Here is a 7,986-nt window from a genome sequence, read left to right on the forward strand (position 1 = left end):
GCTCCAGCCATCCTCCCATCTTTGGATCATTTTGGATCAGAGATACTTGTCTTCTTGATGCAGGAAGACTGCTTTGATACCTGACAACATCACTGCTGTCGTAGTGGAAGGAGAAGAGGTCAGTGGTCTGTACTTTTCAGTAGAAATATCACATCCAGTTGCTGGAAAAAGCCCAGCACTTACTGCTTTCCTATCAGCCTGCATCCCACTCGCCGTAAAGCTGGGACCTCCTAGACTCCATTTACATCAGCAATGTGCAGGGGCAACTCTGCACTTGCATGCCTCCCAGAAATCTTGTTCTCTCTATGGCCACCTGTACCCTCACCTGAGGGTCTGCTTTCTCTTTTTTCTCTACCTTTTGCACAGTCTTGCTCCTGTCCCACTGGCCATGACCCAGGCCGTTCCAATTCCAGGTCAATCTGCTGGTGGAGGGGGAGCACTCTTGGCGATATGTAAGGCCAAAGCCAGAAGGCCATATCATAACACTGGCAGTGAGGAACCGTGATGCTTTGACTGGTAAGGGAGCTGGTAGGTCAGAGAACAGCAAGACTGAGTACAGAGCCAAGTACTGGCTAAACAGATCAACTGTTGTGACTGAGGAGGAACAAAAGATTGCACACTACCAGAGCACAGGTATCTGTAGAGCGTTCTTGTTCAAACCCAGCCTGCCTAACTTTCAATTTCTGGTGATAGAACTTGAAAAGTGGGAGACATCTGTGATTTGGAGGTTACGTCCCTGTGTGACATCAGAGAAGTACACAGGTGATGGTGTGATTTGTACATAGTGATGTATGTAAGTGATGCAGTTTGGCTTGGAGTGAGATGAAAGGGAAAATCTTTCAGTCACCTGATCTGATTCTTTGTGAGAATCTCCTACGCAGATTAGGTTGATGTTACATTGATAAATACATGCATTGATTAAGCTGCCTTTTTTTAGGAATTCTGGATGATGAGCCTAAAAATTCAAGCATTAAGCAGTGGCCTAGAAGTCACATCTTGACACTGCAGAACTTGAGAATGACTGTATGAGCTGGACTCTGCAGTTGACCTGCTAGGCAGCCAGCAGTTCCCTGCCAGGCACTGAGTGCAACATGAATACTGATCTACTGTACTGATCCTTTGTGCTACTGACAGAATATTGCTAATACTAGATTTAAATCTGCAAATAGATAAAATATATTTGTTGTTTGCTTCAACCATGACAGCCATGTTTCCCATTGGTCTTCAAAGCATCTTTGTTGATGAGAACAGGCCCCACCCTGATCGATGCCACACAAATAAGCCCACTCCACAATAACTTACCATCTAAGTATACAAGGTACTGATAAGATGCAACAGAAAAACATTGGGCAAAGGTATGTAAGAAGAATCTATAAAGATTAACTAAATTCAAAGATACTACGTCTGCTTCTCAGAGTTCCAGACAAGATCTAGAAGAGTTTTCTGGAGAATTACCACAACAGACTTATCCTGTTCTTACATTTTCCTTTGAACCTCTTCTGTGGCCAATGGCATAGCCAGGATGTTGGACTAGCTGGTCTGCTGGGCTGAAGCAGAGAAATCAGTCTTATCTTTAAAAGACATGTTTGCCATGAATTTGGTTATTCTTGTAATGGAGTCCTATTTCATATTTCTAGGAGTCATGTATCGAGTCCTGCTTCAACAGACAAGGCACCCTCCAACTGCCTCCCTGTGTTCACATTCTGGCTCGTATCCCCTGCCTACTTGTTCCTAAATTCTACACTTTACTGCAGAGCAATAAATGAAAAGATACCTCAGCAACATCAAAGGAGAAAATAGGGCTTGCTCATGTGCAGTGATCGTGAATGGTTAAAAAATGCAGTAATTATGCAGTAATCAGTAAAGAGAGCAAACATGAGCAAAGCAGAAGATATTTTCCTTAAGACAGACCATCATTTGCTTCTTGTATGGTTTAGGAGTTTTTCCTTACCTAGATATAACACACCATGAGTGAGTGTTAATGTCTCTTTGAATGTAACCTCAAAAAACTCAGCAGACTGTGGCTGTATAAAGGGGAAATCCTCATCTGTTTCTAATGTGAAAACAGCCATATATTGTCCATCAATTACATCAGGGATTTAATCTATGTGCCTTTCTTCTTTCCAGGGTAACATACATGATGCTAACATTCTTGGAGGCAGGAATTTCTAGATGAGGTGTACACAAGAGGAATACTCTTTTTCAGTTTTGGGCATCAAAACGGGCTAGGAGCTGCTGCACTGTACAGAGATCATGTAGCATTTAAAAGCCAGGTGAGCCATGGGTCTTGCCATGTAGCACCATAGCCCTGCAGCACTTAGGGCATCCCCCTTACTTATGACAGAAGTAGAAATGCCTAAAGGAGGAAAAATTAGTTATTTTTTGTATCTTTCTCACTGGACAGAGACCTGATTGTTACAAGTGGGCACCAACTCTCAGTAAACCCTCCCTTAAGTCTCCGGCCTGTGGCTCTGGGCTGCTGCAATGAACTGAAGAGAGAGCATGCTGCTTTAGCTTCGGGGATGTTCCAGTGGAGAGTGCTGCCTGTTGGAACGTGGAGCATGACAATGTTATTTCCAGTGAAAGGTATGTTTGGAAGGCCCTTATTTGCTGGTAAGGTTGTTTTTTTTCATCTTGCAAGAAAAGTTTATAAGTGGCAATTCATATGGGGGGGATGATTGTTCTGAATAACTCCATGGTCTCCTTTCTTACAATATATACAGATGCAATTTAAAAAAAAAATCTTTGTGGTGTATCTGCCAAACTATATCTGGCTGCAACTTTATGGTGAATATTTATATTCCTGTTTGTAATATGAGGTAGGTAAATATTAACACTGTAAAGCTTTTCATTATTCTGATAGCCTTCATAACCTTCCTGACAATTTTCTATAGGATGGATTATAATTCAAGAATGCAATCACATGTCACCCTTCCCTGTAAATTCAGGATCAATGTTAAAATCCTGCCTATGGCTTCATGCTTATAAACAAACATATGAAACAGGCTGTGCTGGAGTGTGTACTGGTGATTGATTATTGTGACAGTGTTTAAGACTTTAAGTAAGACAGGTCAGGTACACCACAAATTCCTGCTGAATACCTGATCATCTTTTACACAAAAATTTGCATGCTAGAGACTTGGTGGCTGGTAAACACAGCTGTTCTGGTGAGGAGGGTGGTTAGAGCACTACTTCATTCAGTTTGTGGGTTATCTTGCATCTGCAGGTAGGCAAAACAGTCAGACCTTGAGACACAGTTCAATGAATTAAGCCACTGACACCAGCTGAGGCACTATTCAAGAAAAAAAATGTTCTAACTAAAAAAATGATACAGGCTGAGTGTGCTCTATTCTACTAGCAGGAAATGTGCAGTGCAAGAACAACACATAATGGTCACAGTTTGCAACATAGGAAAAATGGGAAACAACAGAGAAAAATGTTCTTCACAGTGAGAGTGGTTAAACACTAGAAGAGGTGCCCAATGAGGCTGTGGAATCACTGTCTGTGAATGTTTTTGACTGAAAAAAAAAAAAAAGAGCAACATGATCTAACTTTGGAAGTTAGTCCTGCTTTGATCAGATGTTTTGATGAGATGAACTTTAGGGCCTTTTCCAATTTCTTGAGATTCTAAGAATTGGCCTATTCAGGTTCTCCTTCCCCAGCATGAAGTGCACTTGCCTGAAATAGAAAGGCTGGTTCATGAGGTGTTAAGCACCTATTTGTTTATCCTTTTAAATGGTATGCACCACTCATGCATTCATTATATCCACAGGCAGAAGAACAGGTACAGGAACCTGTGACTTCCTTTAGCAAATGTGTGAATACCTCAGGAGGTGATGCTCTATCTCCTCATGTATTCTGGAATGTACACACGCCTTGGGCATCATCTTTCATGGAAACTGAGGGATAAAGCTCATTAAACAGGCAGCAAATGACACAGTTCCAGTCAGTTCTGTTGAGACAGGCATTCAGGAAAGATTCCTCTCTTAGAATAAGAAAATACATACTGGAACTGAAATATTTTTTTTGGAGGGAGAAACAGATTACAGTCTGAGAGGAACTAGTAGAGTTTTGAAAAGATGCTACTTTTAGACTTAGTAGGCAAATAATTCCATAGAGCACTTGGGGATCTTAAAGATATCTTTAGGATGGTTTTAATGAGTAAATACTGTGAGTACTGCAGGTACAAGTCAAAGTACGGCTAAGTGGTGGAAGAGGTTTGTTGATTAATGAAAAGAACTGTAGCTCCTGTGGAGACACCAGTTCTTACCTTTGTGTTGTTCTGTTTGTTGTTCCTTGCTGAAGATTTACAAACCCAGGAGAAGCAGCTGGCAAATGGCAGTGAGTGAAGCTGTATATGCCATCCACAACACATCTTCCATCCATATGTATGCATATTGCTACAGCACAAAACCCAACCCTTGCTTTGAAGTGATGAGAGTTTTCTAACAGCTGCGTGAAACCCTGTCATAGGGAAGTATTAGTTGGCTTGTACTGGAACAGCGCAAAAAGGTGATGCTTGAGAAAAGTGGATGTGAGGCTGATTTCTGACTGATGCTTCATTTTGTGTACCGGCTTATTTCTGCCCTTCTCATCAGACTCCCATTGCCTCATTAAAAAAATGGAAGGAGAAAGGGCGAGTATCGTGCAGAAGAATCTGTGCACTTGATTTGTCAGGAGCATGTCAGGGACATCCCCGTAGAAAAGGGATGTAGTTATTTCAAACATGCTTAGGTTTTATTTGGGATGGGGGTTTTGCCTTTTAAATCAAAATTCACCATGAAAGCCATTTTGTTAAAATGTGACCATAAAAAATTTTGATTATGATTGCCACTATAATATTCCTGTCACAGCTCCTGTAAGACTTATTATCCTCCTCAATGTCAGTTACTTCAGAGGTTTGTTCATAGTTCTTGTGATCAGTGAAAGGTTGATGCCTTCAGCATCACTGATTTATTGTGTCTTACACTCTTGCAAATGATTTCCAATATATCAACATTTTATCATTATCCTTCAGTTCTGTGGAGCAAAATATTGTGCAGCTCTAACATGGTGGCTTTTTAGAAGTGATCTATTACAAGCCCTGTTGCCTGCTACTGTCTCACAAGTGGTTTTTTTACTACTTTCTACTTTATGATTGGAAAATATGTAGAAATACTTCACTCCAGTCCAGTACATGCAGTGGAATTTCAGTATGTGCAATACACAAAATCAAAATCATAACCCAGCCAAGCAAAATCAAAAATCAACTAAAATAGAGGTATAAATTGCACATTTCTAAGAAAAAAAAAGAAAAGAAGTGCATTCAAGGAGTAAAAATTCTCAAATTTCTCCCCTTCATAAAAGGAACTATGAGAGTGTGTGTGGGGGGGGTATGCGTGTATATAAATGTGTGTTGGAAAGGAGGGGAGGGATGGAGAGTGAAAGAAAAAGAAAACCAGAAGATTAAAAAAATCTGTTTTGTAGTTACTTGCATGTTTTTTGTAGAATGTAGGATCCCCGGCAGAAATCTCCTCCTGTCAGATGATACACATGCAAGTGAAAGCGAGATGGCTCAGGTCCCAACCAGACGGTCGGTTTTGCTGTGCAGTGCCAGAGGTGAGCATCTGGTAACCACGGCCTGCTCCTGGACTAGTAGAGTAAGCATGGTTACAAGATGCCAATTGCTCAGCCACAAGGTGAATCCGTTTTTCTCTGTAAGACAATGAATGACAGTATCACCAGCTACCACAGGACACAATATCTACTTGGAAACAAGGCACTGAAATCTGTATTTTGTATGCTTTCATAACTAAGTGGTTTTGCAATCAGTTATTATTAGTACAGTCTTGGGATGCTGACAACTCTTTTATGAAGAGGTAATAACTGCTTTCTATCACTGAAGCTCTGCTGACAGGTTATAGAAATTTTCTCAAGATCTCTCACTTTGAGGTCAATGTAGAAACCAAGGAACAAATTCTGCTTACTTCATTTCTTGTTGATTCCACTCAGATTTTTCAGTCACTAATGAGATGTGAAAATGACATGGTCCTTTGTTCTCTAACTGCTAGAGAGTCCTGAGGTAAGAAAGGTTTTTCTAAAAAAATTAATTTTTCTCCCACTGGGGAAAAGATTAGCACTTAGTTGCATAACTCTGTTTTATCCTCTTAAAGAAAGGTGGTAAATGTCTCCTTGAAATAGCCGTTAAAGTAAAAGTTGAGGCTCTCCATGGGGATTAGGAGACTGAGACTCATGCTTCGGCTGTGCTTGATTAGGTTCTCCCACTTCCCAGACTAGTGTTCTGATCAGCAGGTTGTGGATTATTGTTACACAGGTGGTTGTGGTGGGTTCAGAAGAAAGTCTTTGATTTTTATTCCACATTAGACCAATAAGTTTTGAAATCTTGGTATTTTCTCATGAGATGAAAGCTTTCTTTTATCAACCATTACGTTACACCTCATGTAATGAGAAGTCTTTTGGTAATTTAGCTTCCTTAGGATATATGGCTCATGCTGTGCCCTTTCTGTTTCCCTTGATTCATCTGGAATATTAGGCTCAGAAGAGGGGGAAGGAAGACTAGAGATAAACATTAACTTTTTTCTTTTTGTTTTAGTTGTCTCTGGCTACTAAGTGCATTCACTAGCAAAAGAACTGCTTGGAAAAAGCCAACCCCATTCACCTCCTTACTTGGCCTCTTTATCTTCTGAGGCCTGAGAGAAAGCTTTGGTCCTGGAAGGTGCTAGTGCCTAGTAGTTCTTAAGCAGAGAGAGTTCAGTCATACTCAGGCCAGGGCTGTCTTCTCTCTCCACTTTGTTTTCTGCTTGTTCCATTTGCTTTCTGGTTATTTTCATAATTTGTGTTTGACTGGTTAGCCATGTAACAGACACCACACACAGGATGATAACGGGCTGAGGCGGGTAATACCATTCTACCTTTCCATTCACAAATTTAAGAAAAATAGCTTGAATTTTTAAGAACATGGAGGAGTCATTTGCTCCCTGCCCTTTACATGTGCAAGTTCTCCCTTCTTCTGGCTTGAGAGGAGAGTAGAATTTTTTGAGAGTAATTTATTATCCTTCCTCATCCTTTTCAGTTCTCCACATAAGGCTATTTGGCTCTCCAGTGCTTCTGCTTTGCTTTTCTTCTCCCTGCAGAAGGCATAATTTTGCATTATCAATGAACATCAGTCCAGACCTCAAAGGAATGCAATTTCCTGGGCTCAGGAAGGGATCCAGAGGTTAATCTCATAAATCCCATGTATCTCTGTGGCTGTTCCAGCTCTTAGTCAAGTTTGGCAACAGTTCATTTCATCTAGCACTCATGTAGTAAAACGCATTTCTTTTATGACCTCCTAGCCAGCTGTTCAGGCTAAATCATTGTACATACAGTCACGACTTGACTAATGCCTGTGCATGTCTCGGCTGCTTTCCTGTTCTGTCTGTAGAGTGGTGCAAAATTCTCCTTATGAGGCGATGTTCCTGGAAGACAGAGCCTCCTGCTACACATAAAAAGTAGGGAGTAATTTTTCTGTGGGTCACTGCATGCACAGATGATCACAGAGTCAAGGAGATTCTAGCTGGAGGGTGATTTAGTGTAAGAAATTTAGTTCTTCTGGGAGTAGATGAGTGTCTGTGGCCTGTAAGGATGGTTCCTCCTTGCTGTGGTCCCCAGTTCTCTAGTGCAAGGTTCCATGTGGAGACAATCCAGAATGCTTTTATCTCTGCGAGATTTTTTTTCATGTGTTTTAGGTTTTCATTAAAGAAGTGTAAAATCTGAAAGCATGTTTAAGCATATTTTCAATCTTTGCATGCCTCTGATGGTATCAGGTCATGTGCCTCCAAACTGACTTTTCAGCACAAAAAGAGAAAAAAGAAAAAGCTCTGGTTTCTCGAAAGCCATTCATCATCTAAATAATGTTTCCCTGAAACAAGAGATGCTTTGATGAGCTTAGATCTCATGACATTGTTTGCTTGGCTGGCAATTCTGCAGCACCCTCAGCTCTGACTT

This window comes from Strix aluco, chromosome 4 (genome assembly GCF_031877795.1).
Source record: "Strix aluco isolate bStrAlu1 chromosome 4, bStrAlu1.hap1, whole genome shotgun sequence".
Classification (NCBI taxonomy): Eukaryota; Metazoa; Chordata; class Aves; order Strigiformes; family Strigidae; genus Strix; species Strix aluco.